Source organism: Lepidochelys olivacea (genome assembly GCF_965140295.1).
Source record: "Lepidochelys olivacea isolate rLepOli2 genome assembly, chromosome: 4".
Taxonomy (NCBI): Eukaryota; Metazoa; Chordata; order Testudines; family Cheloniidae; genus Lepidochelys; species Lepidochelys olivacea.
Genome location: NC_140414.1, coordinates 65,250,773 through 65,271,874, shown reverse-complemented (window position 1 = coordinate 65,271,874; position 21,102 = coordinate 65,250,773). Strand labels below are relative to the sequence as shown.

General features: G+C 36.6%; 1 protein-coding gene across 2 annotated transcripts in view; it reads left to right on the top strand.

Annotated features, from left to right (window-relative positions):
• The window catches only part of FBXW7 (F-box and WD repeat domain containing 7), a 274,351-nt gene that overhangs the window by 155,581 nt on the left and 97,668 nt on the right, over nucleotides 1–21,102 (top strand). The gene's annotated exons all lie outside the window — the stretch shown is intronic.

Here is a 21,102-nt window from a genome sequence, read left to right as displayed (position 1 = left end):
AGAGTATCTACACAGATGCAGTGTCACCCCAATTATGGTGGCATAAGCCCTAGGGATGTAAATAAAAAGCTAACCATTTAAATGATTAAAATTATAGTATTTAAATGGTTAACCGATTAAAGGGAGAAGGGCTGGGGTTCTGGGGGCCGGAGACTGACGGGGCTGTCCAGTGGCCGGGGGTTAACAGTTAAGATCAGTTAACTGGTAAGCCTAATAGGAGCCAGACCTGCTGCTGGCTACTTCTGGGCTGCAGCGTGGTGTTTACTGGCCGGCCACCAGGGTCCCTGGGTGCTGAGCAAGGCGACTCAGTGCCTTGCATTCCGCGACCCAGTACTAGGTTGCGACCCAAACTTTGAAAAACACTTATCTAGACTACTGGACAAGATATTGCAGTTTTTACTTCAATGCAGTTAGTTGAGGTTAACTTTTTACCCCCCACCTGGGGTTTACTTGGACTAGCTACATCGAGATAAAAGCTACAGTGCCTTGTCTGCACCAGTTTACATCAAGATAGCTAACGTATTGTAAAACCACACCTTTTTTTGCTGTGACGACAAAGCCTGAATCTCAAATATATGTATTCTGTTTTTTCTGATCATCACTGCCAGAGTCGCTCAATGGTTTCTTCTGAAAATCGATTCACTCAAGACAGGCATGTGTGGTTCTTCCTCTAGCTTCCTCTTCTGTTAGTCTGTTTGTGGGGAGACTGCCAATACCTCCTCCAGAAGGCAAAATGCCAGCATCTTAAATTTTTGTCAACAAATCATCTCTTGAATCAGAATCTCACAGATCATCAGTGTCTCTAATCTCCAGTTTTGAAGGGAATATTATTGAAAAGGGGGTGATAATTAGAATCTTCCATTACATTGGTTCCCTGAGCCTATGTGGAGCACTATTGAAACCTAAAAATGGAGGTATCATCACTACCTGGGTTTGCTATGTCAGAGTAGTCTGATATAAAAAGTCGTCTTAAAATACTAGTTTATCTTAATTTAATTACCTGAAACAGTGTCTTGTAATGAATACAAACAGTATCTTGGGTGTCAGTTGTCCTTTTTTTTAACGCTTTTCAAGTGAGATTATTTAAACCTATCAATTATACAGATATATGGTAACAATATTCAGAAATTTAAATTGTGAAAATGAGTGTGAGGATATTTTCAGTATGCTTAAGAAGTACACAGTGATACATGGCTTGTCTAACAAATACATTTGGGAGCTCTGCCCCACTTAAAAATGCCATTTGTTCCTTATGTTGTTCTTGGCTATGTGGCAGGTGCTGTTGGCTGATGTGATCATTAGCCCAAATATCTCTCGTCTGGAGTGATACAGCTGTATTTACTGAGCTCTTTATCAGTGGATGTTGTTCTCAGAGTGTGGATTAAAACTGCTTCGCTTTTTCTGACTTGGCTTAAATTGACAGTACTTGTTATGAAACTCAATACAAATGGTCGGTCGAAGTGTGAAGAAAGTAAAACTTTTGCTGGTGAGTTTGCATTATAAGAAAAAACAACAATCACTAACAATTCATTCAGTGTTAGCTTTGTTTTTAGTAGTTGTAATTGTTTTACAGATCCATGTATTTAATTAAACCAACAATCAACATGTGATTAAGTTAACTCATTGCTTCTTATATGGAAGTGGTAACATATACTTGCAAAACTGTTGCATTTGGAAAGGTCTTGCAGGGGGTTGGTGGTTCCTGAAGGCCAAACCTATGTTTAATGGCTACATCAGGACTATATTTTATCCAGTGGCATATTTGTTACTGTTGTCAGTTTCAGTAAAGTAAAAGAAATAGTTTAAAAATCTATCTCTTTGTGAACGTTTATTTCTTTTTTAAAAAGGAGTATTTGTGGCACCTTAGAGACTAGCAAATTTATTTGAGTGTAAGCTTTCGTGAGCTATGCTTATGCTCAAATAAATTTGTTAGTCTCTAAGGTGCCACAAGTGCTCCTTTTCTTTTTGCGGATACAGACTAACATGGCTGCTACTCTGAAACCATTTATTTTCTAGTTTATCTGAATATATGTTGTCATGTGACAAATGGTAAGTAAGTGGTAATATTCACATTTCTTTAAACCTGACTATGCATAGTACAGCTTTCCTTTTGGTGTACATTTTCTATCAGTTTTCAGTTCTGTGCCAAGCAATCTTCATATTTGGAAGCAAAACTATTCCAGGTAAAAGAGAGGAATACTTGGATAACAAGTAGCTAATGTGTATACAAAGGAAAGAAACATTTTGACTATTTATTTAATATCATAGTTATTTCTCTTTGGTGGTATGTGGTTATATATGAGCTGTACCTGAAGTTACTTATATCAGTGGCTATTAATGATTAACAAAGCCAGAATAGTTTGAGATGTCACTTACATTCTGTATAGGTTTATACTGTTGTTGTGAATTTTTTTGTTTTCTACCAAAACCCCACATGAACATTTAACCACTGAGTAAATTGGGCAAGTTTAGCTTCTTTCCCCCCTCACCTCCACCACAATCCGTACATCAAAATACAGAGAGTGGGAAATATTAAACTAATACAACAATTTACCTCTGACAAATCTTGTAACTACTCTGTGTGATTTAAAGCCTCTTGTTTGTTGGATAAATATATGCTTAATCCAGTTGTTTGTATCTTTTCTCGAATTGTGTGGATAATTTAAACAATTCACAAATTGCAGTTTTCCTGATCACTTGTGAAAATTTTAATTTTAGCATTGTAACATTTTTGTACTTCATCCTAAACTGGTAATGTAAATAATTTAGTATGTGAATTACTAAATAATATTTGGTTTATATATAACTTTATATAAAACCGTGTGTGTGTGTATGTATGTATGTATCAGTACAAATGTGTGAAATACACTGTTAGTTTCTTTTTAAATTGGCTAACTCACAGATGGGTCCCACTAGTTCTCAATCACAGAAAGGACAATAGCTATACATTCCATGAATCTGCCAGTGGAAAGCACAGAACATAATTCTATCAGGCAGTGTTGCTGTTCTTACTCCCAGTTCTCATGGTTAGTTGGAAATGGTTGTAATTAAACCCACCCTTCCTCGTCTCCACCTTCTTCCTTCTCTGCTCCCCCATCTTCCCCTTTAAGTTTCAGTTGGTCACTGGAAGAGCTTGTGACAGAGCATGGAGTTATAGTGATATGATTACTGATGGAATTCAGAGATCTCCCACCCATGCTGAATAAGTCCAAACCTGACAGTATAGCAGCTCCTTTTCTCTGTGTAAGAGGTCACTCGTCTTTACTTAACTTGTGTATTTGGTCTTGGCTTATCAAAAGCTGTGACTTTTTCATTCAAACTTCATTATCTGGCCATGTGCTACATAAAACTAAACCAGCAAATTCTGAACTATCGAGTTGTTCAGGTTTTGGAATCAGTAGCGTTGTTCTCATCTGTGACATGAAATATAATTTTGTGAACACTTACTAAATTTTATCATGCCCAGTCAGTCCATGACCTCTCTCTGCCAAAATGGAAAGTGTTATAAATACTTGGTGATATAGATACAGATGCACTATAGATTATCAACAGGGCTGAAACCCATAATTTTCAACTCAAATCCACTACTACTTGAAGTCAAGTAGGAATACTGTTAGCTGTGAGGAAGTAGCAGGCTCTCTCTTTTTTTTTTTTTCTGTCTAGTCCAGCCTTTGGAAGGAGACTTGATCACACTAACATTTTGAGCTGGACTGAGACGACCAGTTCACTTCACTTAGACTACTGAATGTCCCTCTGATGAAAGCTACTTTTTGTTGCTGCTGACCTGAATATGGTTAACTATTTACTCAGAGGTGTGACATATGCTGAATCCCTTTTTACTAATTTCATGAGCTATCCAATTGTCCCTCAGTCAAATATAATTTAAAAAAATATATAGTACTTTACCTTGATTAAAAAGTCTGAGTAAAGTGTAACCCTGAAGATGAAAGGAATAATTATAAAGTGATACAGCGAATTAATTTCATGGTAGCTATCTCAGGTATTCGATTTTTGGGTATGAGTCTCATTGTTCCAGCCGAGAGTGATTCTTCTTCTTCTGTTCGAGGCTGGACTTTATAAAAAATTAGGCTGTTCTGAAAGACTGGTTTGGGGCTTTTACCCAGCTACATCATTTTTGAACACAGGCAGCAGTACTTGTTCAAAAGTATGGAGGCCAAACTGCTTTCTAAAAAGCTGCTGTTACTATTACACAAATCATCCATCAAGTACACTCAGGGCTCCTGTGCTCTGGGGATCCTGAACTATCATCCATAATCCGTAAAAGTTTATAAGGCAAAAGGGGGAGAAATGTAGAAGCGACTCCTAGTAGTGTGTCTCGTTTGATTCCTTGAAGTGTTACCAATTAACTCCAAAAGTAGATTTTAGTCTTTTTTTTTTTCTTTTACTTAAGAGGTAACCATTGTTGTACTTTGTAGGAATGAATGACACTTGAACAAATGAAAGAAAGCAAAAGTTTATATGAAAATGTAAACAAGGGGAAGGTGGTAAAAGTGTGGGCCAGCCCAGAATGTCAGCCCTTTCTTGGGCTACCTGCTTTTTTCTGAAACCCAGACATTCTTTACTTTGCATATTTTGAGCTATTATTAATAGACTCACACCCCTTTGCAGTATGCTATTAACCAGCTGAGAAGGATTATGTAGCTTAATTTGTCACTCTCATGTGCATGCCAGTGTAACAATTGGTTATATTACATTTGTTGGGTTTTATATGTATTTTATAGTTGTAATAAGAAAAATTTGGTGGTCTTGTATTTAAGGTCTCTAGCAACAAAATGAGTCATTTTCTTTATACATGTTAATAAGTCTGAAATTTAATGCTAGTTACATGTTCAACCTTCCATTTTGACACTGGTTAAACTCCAGAAATGGATGGAATTGTGCAAGTGAGGGTTCTGTACCATCTTATTTTATATAAGAAATATTTCTTTAGCCTGAGTGAAAGGTGGCTGGACAGCAAGTTATACCACCAAAGAGGTTATTGAACAGTACATACTGAGACTGACATTAACTAGTTATTTTCATCCCTTTTAAGGCCTTTCTAGGGTTGATTTTTATAGTGAGAAGAGTGGGGGAAATCAAGTGACAGAGTACTTTTTAGTAGGGCTGTTGATTAATCACAGTTAACTCACATGATTAACTCAAAAAAAGTAATTGTGATTTAAAAACTTGATCACGATTAATTTCAGTTTTAATTGCACTGTTAAAGAATAGAATACAATTGAAATTTATTAAATACTTTGGATGTTTTTCTACATTTTCATATATATTGTATTCTGTGTTGTAATTGAAATCAAAGTGTGTATTATTTTTTATTCTAAATATTTGTACTGTAAAAATAAGATAGTATTTTTCAATTCACCTCATACAAGTATTGTACTGCAATCTCTTGGTCATGAAAGTGTAACTTATAAATGTAGAATTTTTTTTATTACATAAGTGCACTCAAACACAAAACAATGTAAAACTTCAGAGCCTACAAGGCCACTCAGTCCTACTTCTTGTTCACTCTTTCGCTAAAACAGACAAGTTTGTTTACATTTACAGGAGATAATGCTGCTCTCTTCTTATTTATAATGTCACCAGAACGTGAAAACAGGCATTTGCATGTCACTTTTGTGCATGGTATTGCAAGGTATTTACGTGCCAGATATGCTAGACGTGTGCATGCCTCTTCATGCTTCGGCCATCGTTCCAGAGAACATGCTTCCATGCCGATGACGCTTGTTTAAAAAAAAATTTGAAAATTAAATTTGTGATTGAACTCCATGGGGGAGAATTATATGTCCCCTGCTCTGTTTTACCCATATTCTGCCATATATTTCAAGTTATAGCAGTCTCGGATTATGACTCAGCACACATTGTTCATTTTAAGAACACCTTTCACTGCAGATTTGACAAAACACAAAGACAGTACCTGTGACAGGTTGGATCACAGAAACCCCCTTGGGGTTGGCAACTGATGTGCCAAGACTACTTCTGCCTCTGCTTTCCCTGCCCTCCCAGCCAGGGACTTCAGTGCCCTGCCTGGTTTGAGCCAGACCTGCTAGCCTGCTGCAAACCCAGACCCAGGTCTGAACCACATCCCCTAACAGCTGTAGGCTTAAACTGAAAGCAGCTTAAGAAGTGTACCTGTCTTTAATTCTCAGATGCCCAACTCCCAATGGGGTCCAAACCCCAAATAAATCCATTTTACCTTGTATAAAGCTTATATAGGGTAAACTCATAAATTGTTTGCCCTCTGTAACATGGATAGAGGGAGGTTCACAGCTGTTTCCTCCCCCCAGGTATTAATGCATTAATTAATAAGTTAATTAATAAGTAAAAAGTGATTTTATTAAATACAGAAAGTAGTATTTAAGTGGTTCCAAGTAGTAACAGATAGAACAAAGTGAATTACCAAGCAAAATAAAATAGAACACACAAGTCTATGTCTAATACAGTAAGAAAACTGAATGCAGATAAAACCTCATGCTCAGAGGAGTTTGAGTAAGCTTCCTTTTACAGACTAGTCTCCCTCTAGTCTGGGTCCAGCAATCACTCACACCCCTTGTAGTTTACTGTCCTTTGTTCCAGTTTCTTTCAGGTATCCTTGGGAGTGGAGCGGCTATCTCTTGAGCTAGCTGGAAGGGAAGACAAAATGGAGGGATCTCCCAGGGGTTTAAATAGACTTTCTCTTGTGGGTGGAAACCCCTCCCTTCCCCTGTGTCAAATTCCAGCTACAAGATAGAGTTTTGGAGTCACATGGGCAAGTCACCTGTCCATGCATGACTCAGAACTTACATGTAGCAGCCATGGTTTACATGCTACCTTTAATGTCCTCATGTAGACTTATGTGGATTGGAGCCTTCCAAGATCCATTGTCCATTAAGTGCTTCTTTACTGGGCACTTAACGTGCAAATTCCATTCTAAGGAAGCTGACCAAAAGCCTTACTGAGGTTATTTTAAAATCAAACAAGTATACAGTCAATATTCATAACTTTGAATACAACAATGACACATGCATACAAATAGGATGAATATATTCAGTAGATCCTAACCTTTACATAGATACGTTATATGGCATATATAGCATAAGACATATTCCAGTTATGTCACATATACATTCATAAGCATATTTCCATAAAGCCTTATGGGGTGCACCGGCACAGTACAAATGTGAGCTTTGTAAAGATAGATATAGCACTTGACCCAAGGTTTAAGAATCTGAAGCGTCTTCCAAAATCTGAGAGGCATGAGGTGTGGAGCATGCTCTCAGAAGTCTTAAAAGAACAACACTCTGATGCGGAAACTACAGAACCCAAACCACCAAAAAAAGAAAGCTGCTTTGGATTGTTATTGAGCAGAACCTGTCATCAGCATGGACGCGTGTCTCCTGGAATGATGACTGAAGAATGAAGGGACATATGAATCTTTAGCGCATCTGGCACGTACATATCTTGCGATGCTGGCTACAACAGTGTCATGAGAATGCCTCTTCTTGCTTTCAGGTGACGTAAACAAGAAGCATGCAGCATTACCTTCTGGAAATGTAGCCAAACTTATTTGTATGAGTGATTGGCTGAACAAGAAGTAGGACTGAATGGACTTGCAGGCTCTAAAATTTTACATTGTTCGATTTTTGAATGCAGTTTTTTTGTACATAATTCTACATTTGTAAATTCAACTTTCAGGATAAAGAGATTGCACTACAGTATTTGTATTAGGTGAATTGAAAAATAATGTTTCTTTTGTTTTTTACAGTGCAAATACTTGTAATAAAAAAATATAAAGTGAGCACTGTACACTTTGTATTCTGTGTTGTAATTGAAACCAATATATTTGATAATGTAGAAAATACCCAAAAATATTTAAATAAATGGTATTCTATTATTAACAGTATGATTAATCGTGATTAATTTTTTTAATCGCTTGACAGCCCTACTTTTTAGTAGCCCTTCCTAATGAACGTCATTCTGCACTATTAAAGATTTTCAGTATTGTCTTGGGAATCTTGAATACATACATAGGTAGTTTAATATTTAAACAATGTATATGATTTTCAATGAGAAAGTAGCATAATCATAAAGTTTAATTTTTAGTGTGTAAAGTTAATATTACAGTTTTCTTCTTTTCCTGTTAAGTTCACATTTGCCTCCCCCAAATGTTAAGTATTTGACCTTTTAACCCATTGTTACAATGTTTTGAATGACCTGTCTACCTGTTTTAGCTTGTTTTAGTTTTCTTTTACGGTGCAACCACAGCAAAAATAAGTAATCAGCAACTGAATTCTTGGATAACAACTGTAGGAGTTCTTTTTAACAGCTGGTGGAACCCTGAACAGACCAAAGAGTTAAACTTAATCATCAGACAAATCATGTTATAGCCAATAAAGATTGGCCAGACATTTCTAGAATATTTGTAAAATGTAAGACGATGCAGTTGGGTTTATGTTACATATCTGAAATACTTCCTGAAATGTTTAATGAAGGAATGAAGACAAATGCTTTAAAATAGTTTTAAAAACAAGAAGGGGAAATAAAGTAAAGCTAGGAGATCTGTGGATTTAAAATACTTAAATTATTTTTATAAATAATTGCCAGTTACAAACAATATAGTATACTCATCTACTGATGGAAAAATTCAAGAAGAATTGTAAGAATAAAATAGAATAAACTTTTTAAATTGTCTATTAGTTAACCAACTGGAAAGAATAATTAATTTATATTTTCCTTGACATAATAAGGAAACATTGAATATTATCGAACATTCCTTCGTTTACTTTTGAGAAACTAAGTACTGGTTACTAGGAAATGGAAACTTTTATTTTGGTTGAACATATGCTCAGTTTTCCTTCCCTCCACTTTTGTTTCTCTATCTCTTTCTCGCTCTCTCTGTATATATAAAACTGCTTGTGTGTATATGTACAACATAATAGCATGCAGAAAATATCTCCCTGCTTCCCATCAAAGATTTAACAGTAGTGGTCTCATAATAATGCTTAAGGGTGAAATATGCAGAATTTAATTCTAAAATTTCAGGTTTTTCTGTATCTATCTGGTCATTATTCTGTTTTCTCGTAGTTTTCCTCAGGTGTTGGGAGGGAGACTTACTTTCTTTTGACTGCTGATATGATCATTCCGTTACGTATCCTTTGCCTACACACAAGTTTTGTACAGTATAACTATGCCAGTTGTGGGTGGGTGTTAACTATTCCTCTAGTATGGAAGCAGTTTACTTATTCCCCAGCCTGTACGGAAACAAGCTATACTGGTATAAAGCACCTTCCTAACAATATAACTGTTGGAGTGGTACCACATTAACTATATCGATTTAAAACATTACAACTTTCAAGTGTAGGAAAGCCTTTCTGGTAGTTCGCTGATGAAAAGCTGGTTTCCACTCAGGAATTGTTCTCCGTAAAGTCAAAAGACTGGTTCTTGTACATCTGTAGGGAGATGAATGTGTGGTGGATGAGGAATAAACTTCTATATAATGTCCAGTCAGACAAATCTAAGGTTTTCCAGAATTCTCTTACAGCTAACTAAGTATACAATAAAATAGCTCCAAATTGCAAGTGGGGAGGGCGAAGGTGAAGTGTGTGTTTAAAAAAAAAATAATAAAAATAAAAATTGGTGAGGTTGTATTTTACAATGTTGCAATGCTCTATGTTATCCATTTGAGGGCACCTGTTCACCAATGATAAGAACTCTGGGAAAAGCATGTTTTTGTTTTGTTTTGTTTTTCTATTTTCCTGTAGCTGCAAATGATTGATTTAGCGCTTTATGGGGAAAAAATCAGTACATACTGCAGTTTTATGTTTTTCTTTATTTTCTCAGTAATATTAAAGTTAACATTTCAGAACTGGGTAACTAGTTATGTAGCTCTAGCAGAGGATTCTGTAAAATTTCAAGCTGCTTGTTAATACAGGTAAGCCAAAATCCATTATTCTCAGAAATTCTCACTGCACTGTTTTTAATGTAATTTTCCTGGTCAGTTAGGCTGAAAGAGTAAGCCCATTTAATATTACTTACTCGGTCAAAGGAAGTAAATTGTTCCTATAGAGCCCTATTAGTGATCCACTTTCTATTTCTTCAGTTTGAAGGTAGTTCAAAGTTCTATTACTTTTCTACATCTCTGTTTCAAAGTAGATTCTCTTCAGTGCTGTGTCCAGGAACTATGTGGTTTTAGAGGGTCTGACCAATAACAGGATAGCATTTGATGACAACCTAAGACCAAAACTTTCAAACACAAATGCCTAAAGTTAGGCACCAATGTTTATGTATACAAGTAGAAGTGACCTGATTTTCAAAAAAGTTCCTTTTTTATTTTAATGAAAGTCAATGGGAGCAGCTTTTGAAGATCAAGCTACTTTCATTTATTTGCCAGCTTTCTTTAGCACTAAAACTCAAATTTTCAGCTTATCTCACATATGCACATATATAGTGGCTGGTATAAATAACACATTCCTATCAGTGTTAAGAGAGCTACCTTTTCCATTTTCCTCTGCTTCTTTCACCCACTTACTGCTTAAATTAGATTGTAAGATTTTCAGGCCAACAACATTCTTTTCTTTTGTGTTTGCGTAGCACTGTGGGGCCCATATACTAATTGGGTCCTCTGTGTTAGTGTCCATAATATGAGAAATAAATAACATTATCTGCAGTCCAGTAGTATGTAATAAGCCTGTGATCGTGGAAGAGAAGTGGATATGTAGAAATGGAATTGGGACAACTTGCATCAGTTCAGCTAGTCAGTATTATCCCTGAGAGAAATAAACATTCAGAACCACAACAAAACAAAAACCCCACACAGCTCAGGCCTTGTCTAAACTTGAAAATTAATTTGGATTAAGGTAGGGTCTGAATTTAAAGTGGAGTAGCTATTCTGAATATCTCCATATGTGGACACTTTTTTCTGGAACAAATTATTTATCTTAATCCACTCTGAAAGTGATGATGCCAGCCTCCATTGCCCACTTCTAAACAAATGCCTTTTTGCTTTTTCCCATGTTGCCCCACAGTCTTGGGTGGCATTCCCTATGAACATCAGCAAAGCTACTTTATTATGCACCTACAAATCCCTCCTCAAAACTCTTTTGCTATGAGACCTGTAAAAAAATTGACAAGACTGCTGATGTGCAGAGACCACTGCCTATTGTGCTGACCAGTATTGTCTCATTGTTTCCTTGTACTCCCTGTCTTTCTGTATCCATCTGTTTTCTCTTGTCTTCAGCCTTGTCTATGCTACACAGTTTTGTCGGCAAAAGGCAGCTTTTAAAAAGCTACTTTTGGCAGCAAAACAAAACCACCTCAACAAGAGACATAAAGCTTTTTGCAGCAAAGTTAAAACAACAGAGCATCAGTGTAGATGCTGCCATTTGTTATATTGACATAACTGGCCTCCCCCAGTATTCCACAATGCTCGCTGTGACCGCTCTGCTCACTGTTTTGAACTCTGCTGCTCTGCAGGCATGCATCCCCCCCATGGAAGGATTGGATTGAGAAACGTGCCCCATGGGACATTGCAAACCCTTCCCAAAGCACTCTGCAGCCAGTTGCACAGTGGGATAGCTACCCACAGTGCACTGCTCTCTGTGTTGGTGCAAGAGTTGTAAGTGTGGATGTGCTCTGCTGACACAAGGACCATAGTGTGGACATGCAACAGCAATTTAATTAAAGTGCTTTAATTAAAGCAGAATAACTTTCGTTGACAAAACTCTGTAGTGTAGACAAGGCCTTATACTGAGATTGTAAACTCACTGGGGCTGTGTAATACAGCACCTAGCACAATAGGGTCTTGGTCTATGACTAGGCTTCCTAGGTGCAATGGTAAAATACCACAACTACTAAGGCCTCTTGAAAATTTCGTACTCAGGTAAAACATTATTCCCTTTACATGTGTGCAGTTTTTTTTTTTAAAGATTGAACTGGAAAAAATAAAATAAAATATGAGCGCGCAGTCTAAATTCTCAACCCTATTAGACTGGGCAACATCTTGATTAAGCAGTTTTTTTCACCACACTGGATACTGCAGTTCATAGTACACAGATTTCACCCTTGAAACCTGGGCCACTCTTCTCTGTTGGAGTCTTAAGTCTTCTCAGTGACATTGTTGCTTGCAGCATAGGTGGGTTCAGGAGGAAGGCCAACCATGAGCCCCCTGTGTTCTGTTTTATACCCTCAGTCACGTGCTTGGAGGACATAAGTCCGGGCATGTCTGTTGGGCATTGCTGAGTCCCCAGGCAAAGTTGAGCAATTCCCCTGGTGTGGCCTCATGCAGGTGAGTCACTGAATTATAACTCCCTTGTTGGACAATGGCTGTTGATGGTTATTTGACACCATGCCTGTGCGTTGGTTACTTTCCTTGCTATTGTCTCTGGGGAGCTGTCATTTGGTTGATTCCCCAATTTACAGCATGTTTTAGTGACAATCATACAAAACAATCTCATAAATTCATATGTACTAAAGATATACATATTTAGATAGAACAGTGACTTTCAGCTGATCATAACCATTTCCCTGATATCTCACATGGCATGCTTTTTATGCAATATCACAATTACATACAGATGAGGAATATGGGGGTTACAAGACGCTCCCCCAGGGTATAGTATGTCACAGTGTGATACTGTGATAACACCTGAAGTGATTTAAGACTGAATTTGCCATTTCCCTCTCAAAGGACAAGTCTTCAATTTTTCTGTAAAGTCCTTGTGTAAGTGGGTTTGTCTTTTAAAACTAAAAGCAGATGTGTTTTTTTTAAATTTTGAATCTTATGCACCCCTTTCAGAAGATGGTGTCTTCTGCATGGGAGGTCCCCCAAGCTGTTTGATTGGCAAGAGCAGTCTGCCTTCACATTAGTAGTTTATAATTCCTGTCTATACTGGGATAGCTTGCACTTCACTAAGCAGCAGAGAAGTCCAGTTACTTGGCAGGAGAAGGTTGAAAGACAAAGTCAGCAGGCTGTGGGGAGCTGGCTCATCTGTTTGTAAACTTTATTTTTAAAAGAAGTCATGCAATTTTGCTTTTACATTTTTTAACAATGGCCTTACATTGCTAATAGATTTGTGACCAAGCAAGAACTGTAAAATGTCAAAACCAGGAAAAGCTACCATAAACCATGGCTTGGTTCCTATTGATCTTAAAAGTACAAAAGAACCTTTGCCACACCAAACTGTGATGAAGATATTTAGCATCAGCATCATTGCCCAGGGCCTCCCCTTCTGCCGTAGACGGGTAAGTACAGAATTCTTAAAAATCTGAAGTTGCATTGCTTGGCCTGAAATATGCCTTGTTACGGTGATTTCGGTCGATGAAGAAGTATTTAAAGGTGTAGTGCATGTTGCCTTGAGGTACTTTTCCTAGCACTTACATAATTTGATTTCAGTAATATTTGTGCTTCAGTTTGTAACTGAAAATCTACATATGTTGTCTTCAAGATATCCTGGAGCCTTGTTTTTTATTACATATTTAATAGAACATGGCAAAGATCCTCTTTTAACAGTTAACTGTATTAGATACATTACAAATAACATACTATATATAAACGAAGTAAAAACAAAGAGGGGGGCTTAAGTTCTCTTAAAAATAAGTGTCTGGATGTTTTATTTACAGCTTTACGCTAAAATCAATTGCATACAGTTCTGAACTACTTTGGCATATGTGACTTGTTAGATACTTAAATAGGAAAGTCAAAGATCTTAAACTAGTTTAATATAAATATTTTAAAGGTATCTTAAAGTTTAATCCTAATACTTCACAGTTCACAATAACAGATAACATTTTTGCTGTTACAAAAAATAAAAATAGCATGTTACTACGTGGAGGTTGTGATAGAGTTTATATATAGACAGCCCTAGACTGTCAAACTGTTATGCTACAGCCTCAATAACTGTAATAATAAAGTTATTCTAAAACACATTTAATGAAGGAAAAAGGTTTTTTAAAATTTTGATCCCATTAAAAGTAACGTATATTTTCATTTAATTTCCAAAATGAGTGAATGTTTTCAAATTAATCTGAATTTATATTATGCTTAAACTCTTCGTCTTAAATGCTACTGAGTTTACACTTTTTAAAATAAAATAGTTTTTCTTTTTTATTACTCCTTCCAATAAATCTACGTTTCAATAAATTTAGCTCTTCTCATTATGTTTCATTAAAAGTATTCCTGAAGTATTGAATAAGAATTTTTGTTCCATTTATTGAAATCAATTTAAAAAAAACCTTTCTTTTGCAAATGTGCAATTTTTATCTTGAATTTCAAAATAAGAGTTCTTTTGTTAGTAAACTTGTACATTTAATTAAGCTCAGTTGTAAAATAGTCTTTTTAGTAAGCAGTAGTGACAGAAACAAAACTGACCAAGAAGATTGACCAGACCTGTCACATACGGAGAACATACATTGAAAGCTAGCATGTGGTACTGACCTAACCTATGCAAAATAAATAAATGAATTAAGGAAAGAAAGGTATATTCCTACCAGTTGTGTATAATGTATTAAAAATTATATTTCAGATTTATCATATTTTATTTTACATATGATCTCAATCAGTTTCAGACCTAAGAGTGCATTAATTGAAGGGTGAATAGAAACATTTTATGGTAAATAGGTGGTAAATTGACTTAAACTCATTTTTCTGATAGGAGTTCTTCAAAAATAGTAGACAAATGTAATTAAAAGCTGTTTGATTCATCACATAAGCGTGATAGAACAGAATTCTGTTTGCCTGTTAATTCTCATTTCTGTGTGCGCACCTCATTAGGCTCATGTTAGCTTGGGCACTGTAAGTAAGAAAAATATGCAGAGAGGTAAAAAAAAATGTTTATCTTTTTAGGAGAAAGATGTTAAGTTCTTTTTGTGATAGTCCAAAAAGTGGCTATTTTAACATTTATTTATGCAATTTTTGAAACTGGTACCTCAAAAAGATACTAATATTTTAGAAAAACATTTTCCACAGTGGGAACCACAGTTTGAAGAACCTTAAACATATTACAAATGTGGAAATCAGTATAAATGCGTTTCTGAAAAGACACCCAACATTCCAAAGGCAGTCAACTTAAACAATCAGCTGAGTTGTTCTAACTCCTGTTTAAAGCAGGTAGTTCAGTGAAAGTTGCTACAGGTTTCAGACCTTACAGGATTCCAAAAAATAGACTTACTTCATTTTATTTGACTAATAGGACAATATTGGAGAACACAGAAACCGTAGAAGTAATTTACTAGCCTAATTGTCAAAGTATATGCTTCTATTTTTAATTTAAGCATCATTTGTTTTAACTAATTTGTTTTATAAAACTACTAACTTTTATTATGGTGGTCAGTAATAATGAGAGGGAGGGACTCTGTCTTTGCTCTCCTGCCTAATAACGTACTCAACATCTGCATAGATCTCATTACAACTCTCTGTCCGTGTGTGTGTGTGTATATACGCACTATATATGTGTGTATAGCTATGTGTATATTCTTGGTTTTTTAAAGAGCCTTATTTGTCAGAAATGCTGAGCACACAAATGTGCAATGGAGTGCACTGGGGTGGATGCTAGGCTTTTCTAAAAATTGGGCTCTAAATTAATGTTATCTTTCTATAACTGTCTTTAAACCTGCCATGTGTCATACAGTAGAAAGTTTTATTTGAAGACTTGTCTGATTCTCTTACATTTCAAAACCTATACTACTTAAAAAAAAAACCAAAATAAACTACTTTCATTTTTAAGAGTTGCAACAGGAAACAGAATTAGCATTTGTGTTATATGGCTTTAATTAATGTATGCTACAGTTTTACCACTTTATTATTAAAGACACTGATAAACCTTAAGAAATTTTCATGTAAAACTTGTGAAGTTTTGAGATCAGAGGTCTTAACTGATGTGTAGTTGCAATTAATCTTTTCTTGATTTCGTGACACTTTTTCTTCTATGATGCTTCTTAAAAATAAAGAAATCAAAATTGTTCCTCTTAATGCTTTTAAACTGATGATAAAACATATTGCAAATTTGTCTGCAAATATTAGTTGCTTCCAAAGTTTTTTCAGAATAAGTGAATTTGAAATGTCAGTACTAATACCTACAGGTTTTTTATTGCTTGTGTGCTGTTGATTCATTCAAACTCTGAACTGACTTAACTGATAATCAGCTTTCTCCTTCTTTAAACTCAAGGTTTTATGCCCTATCCCCTCAATTTTACATCAAGCTAACCAAAAAAATCTAAAAAACGTGTTTGGTGATCATTGGGAGTACTTCCATTATGAGATCTAACAGTTCATATCTTGTCCATCTCTTGCACTAGTTATATTCAGCTTCTGTCAAGCAGTTTACTGTAAATGGTCATAGGATGCAACAGCTGGATTTAAAACACTTCTACCTGTAATGCCTATTTGAGATGCATTGAGAAATAATACTCTTTTAGCATTTTTTGTGTAGCACTTGAAAATAAACAGTATCAGTATAACAGAATAGTATTAGCAAATAAAGTGGAAAGCTTTGTTCATATTGCCTATTGTCCCATCCCTGAAGAGATTAATGTGGTATCCTCTAAAATAGTGTGTTGTGGTGGTCCCCGGTTTAATTGAAAACATCTCGTCTATAAACACTTCCTTAATGGTACTTGTTACATAATATGAACCAGCAATAAAATCCTTGCACTCATTCTTTCACTTATTCTGTATATTATGTATCAATTATTCAGTAGGATTTAACTATGACTAATTATTAAAATTTACTTGTGCATAATATGTGTGTTCAAAAAGCAAGTGCTATGTTTCATCTGCCGGTTGGTTCTGTTCCTCTTCTGGTTTATTTTTATGGGAGAAAATATTGCACGTTAAGTTTCAGTACTGTTGCTCTTAAATGTTGCTGTGTTATTTCATTTGGATGTTTTAATTTTTAAAAAGCATGCTACTGAAATTAGGTAACTGATAAAATCCTGATGATACAATACTTTATATTGGCAGCATGCAACTCACCGGGTCCACTTAATTAAGGGCAAGATTGTGTCTGGTCCTTGTGGATGAAAAGGAGGTGACGCAAAGAGCAGCCTCCTTGTCCCTCTTATGTGCAGCCTGTGTAAGATCCAGCTACAGTTGCAGCCTCTTGCTTTAGAGGACAGCCTGGCCTGCTCGCTCCCTCCATCCCCAGAGATGAAATCCACTCCAGAGGAGATGGGGAGAGGGTGAGGCCTCCAGCCATTCACATCAATTCTCAGAGTGAGACCAGTGCAGCAGGGAAGTAGGCTGTACCTCCTGAGGAAGTTGGGTACACTGCCTCCTGCATGTCAGAAGAAATTCTCTCTCTCTCTCCCTTCCCCCTGAGGCAGAATTGTTCTCCAAACCCTCCGGGGTGATGCAGCTCCACACCTTCCCTTCTCCAGGCTGTTTGTAATTTGCAAAATCTAGCCGTAGAGTATAAACTCTCATCAGGGATGTGTCTTTGTTTCAATTTTAAAAAGTGGCCTTTTGTGACAACATATAAATAATACAGTTTATTCACATAGTAGTAAATGTAACTTTAGTTACACACACAACCCATTCAAATTTCTGTGTATTAATTGAAAAAAAATGTATACATTACCTATATCGGCATTCACTGGTCTGTACATTACACATGGGTTAGGCCTGCTCATTCCACCATGATAAAACAGTTTACAGTCAGCTGCTCTGAGTTCAGATTCTCTCTGAGCTGCTATCGCACCAAAGTTTGACCTCAGTTTACTATTCCTCTACCTAAGAGAACAGATTTGTGATGACTGCTCTTCACTACAGAACTTTATAGAGTGTGAGAACTTCCTTCTATAAAGTACTGGGAACTTGACATGAACTGGACTTGCAGTAATTTGAATCTGATGACCTTATTTTTAGAGCATGCTGAGGATCCTGTATGCTGAATCTGCATCCCTTTTGGCTTTCACCTAGTCCTTATGTGTCAGTGTGGCCTAGTTCAGGCTGCCATTTTACCAGGCTTCACTCATCTGTAGAGCCATGTAATCCATACTACCAGTCTGTCTGTGCCAGTGGATCTTCAGGATTGCTTTCAGCTTCTTGAAAGAGTGTGTGTGTTATCAGTGCAGCCACCCTTTCTACTGGCTTTCTCAGCAATGCAATAGAGCAGTCTAGCCCTCACCAGCAGTCTAGCCTTACTGTACCAGCAGCCTATTCAAGTTGCTGATCTTCAGAAGATAAGCCTGAATTTCTCTGCATTGAAGTCATCCACTTGGATGTACCAGAGCAGTTAAGCATGGAAGACAAAAACCTTCTCTCTCCTGTCGACCTGCGTACTCATGTATGCCTTTCCCCTATTCCATCTAAACACCAAAATTGTTTTGAAAATAAGTCTCAGTAAAGCATCTATAATTCTGACCACATTAATGGATTCATAGACCATAGTTACACAGGTTCATAAAGGATGGCAATCGCCAAACCCTGAAATCTTCTCCATAATTCCCACAACCACCCTGACTTTCACAGGTATGTGTTTTGTTTGTGTGCTTGTTTTTTTTCCCTCAAGTCTGAATGTCTGAGCCTTTAACATCACAGATATTCCTTGCAACTGATAAATTTTCTAGCAAAATGGCAGAAAACTTCCATAACTCGAGCATGCAACCAGAGTAAGGGGGCGGTTCACCTGTTACATAGATCTCATCCTAAATTTTCTCCAAATATCTATCAGAAAGCTAATCCAATTTCTTATTAATACTATTGCCCGAATTATTTATTCAAGTTTTCTGATATGAATCTCCTTACGTTTGATGTTTTCCTGAGAGCAGATCTCAAAACTTCCAGGGAAATGTTGACATTTCAGCTTGGTTTTGTGGGCCCTCGCCAAACTGCCTTTAGGACTTCACATTTGTTTTGTCATCTCTTTTATAGTAATTAAGTCTGATACTAGAATAAGCATATTAGGTTCTTTAACTGACCATTTCCATTTTTACTTTTTCCTTGAAAAAATATTGCTTATCCCAGGTTCTGACTAAGGGAACAATGCTACTGAGTTCAGTGGGCTTTGTATCAGGCCCTAGGTACAATAAAAAAAACAAAAAAAAAACAGTGCATGACTACAAACAATTTTTTATTCCTTTTTTTGTCCTATGTCCCAAATATTTAGAGAGAGTTGCATATTTTGTATGTGAAATGGGCTTTGAAATCTCTTTCCGTTAGACGAGAGTGTAGAGAAAGTCAGATACCTTGTTCTTTCTTCCGATGGGATTAAAAAAAAAAAAAGTATGTGAAAGTCTCAGTACACAGTCTACTAAAAGATCAAATGAAAATGTAGGCGTGCAAAGCAACCAGTAAAAACCCTCCTAAGTGCACCAAAGTATACTCTCAACAAGAGGCTTCTCAGAGTTGTGTGCTGAGAAGCACAGAACTTTGTACAGTGTGATTCGCAGTGCAGCCACAAGTTCTGCATAAGTCCAGCAGAGAGAGGCTGAACTTAAAGGGAGGCACTACCTCTATGGTGGAAAAATGAGCAAGTATATTCCATGAGTAATGTCCTGACCAGTGGCTGGCCTCCCTTAGAATATAAAATTACATGTTAAGGAAGCTAGGTTGTTGTTTTTTTTTTAAACATCATATGTGTATGAATAAGTAAAAATGTTCTGGTCAGCATTTGCATTTTAAATACAGTGCAATCTAAGGAAAGTTAACTGAAGAAGAAATTAATCATTTTTCTTGCTACATATGTAAGGATGTGATACACAGTGAAATATATTAGAATCAAGGGTTAGTATGAAAGACTGATTTGTGAGCTCTGTGCACCACAGATCACTTCTTTCTCTGTTTATCTCCTTCACTCCTTTTTCTTTCCCCAATCCCCATACTCTCTTCCTCCTTCACTACTAGCTCCTTCTCTTCCATTCTCACATGAAGTGACAGAACAGTGATTGGCCAGAAGTGTCTTCCCCCTCCCCCCAAACAAAAACTTCAGATTTCTTACTTTCCTCCACATGGGACAGTGGAGGTCTCTAATGGGGTACCCCTCTTTTCTCCTCCTATTTTCCTCCTATAACTCTGCCCTCCATTTTCTCCACACACAAACTGTGGCTGCTATCAGCATACATTCAGAGAATGTAAGTAGAGAAAAGAGGGCTATAGAGAAGGTTGAAATGGCAGTAGAAGGAAAAAAACAGGACGTTCATGGTTCATTGTTACCATATTGAAGCAAGTAATTTTTTAAAAAATCCATCAAGGCACCTCTTGTGTTGCACACAAATGCTTTGCACCTTCTGCATATGTTGTCCAAATACTTTTGACTAGAATGAAAGTTGAAGCAAAGAACTTTCTTTAAAATAACCTTAACTAAAATGTTTCTAAAAATATAGGAAATTAAGGTTACCTGTGGAATCTTAAGGTGGCCGCTAGGTGCATATGCATTATGATAGTCATTAATTACATGATCTCACAGTATTTTTGCCATACAATTCTTGCACAGTCCATAGAATGGATGATGCTCACTTAATGAGCATCATTGTTCAATGGGTGTCTCCCCCTGCATCTTGGCTCCTCATCAGATCTGTCTCCTCTTTCCCCCATTGGTCCTGATCTCCTTGCTCAGCTTGTCCCACTCTCCCTCTCCCCTCCCTCCACTGTTGCCTTCCATGGCTCCCAGTCTCGTTACCCAATCAGTACCAGTCTTCCCTACCACAGCTTACAGTTCTAGTCTCTTCTGCCCCCAGGCTTCCTTTGTACTTACGTGCTTTGTGTTTTCATTATAGAATTACATGATTAACTGTGATAATCTTGGCTGGAACCATTGTTCAACAGGACACAAAAAGCTTTCTGACTTGTGTCTAGACAGTAATTGCTGTTCAGCTATTTGAAAAGTTGTATAAGTAACACATTTTAGTTGGGGACATTTTTCTGCTTTTGTATCTTAGGTTGAAAAGAGTCTACATTTAAATCTCTTGTATTCCTTAAAATATTTGCTGACCAGCCAATTGGAATGAAAGGCTGTTATGTATAGGGACTGAGAGGCTTGCAGGACACAGTCATGTGTTAAGTTTGATCATATTTCAAAAAACAACTTCTCATCTTACTGCATCATAAATGGATGTAGTTTTTATAATTTAAAAAACTATGCATTTTAATAAATTTCCATGATAAACCAGGTG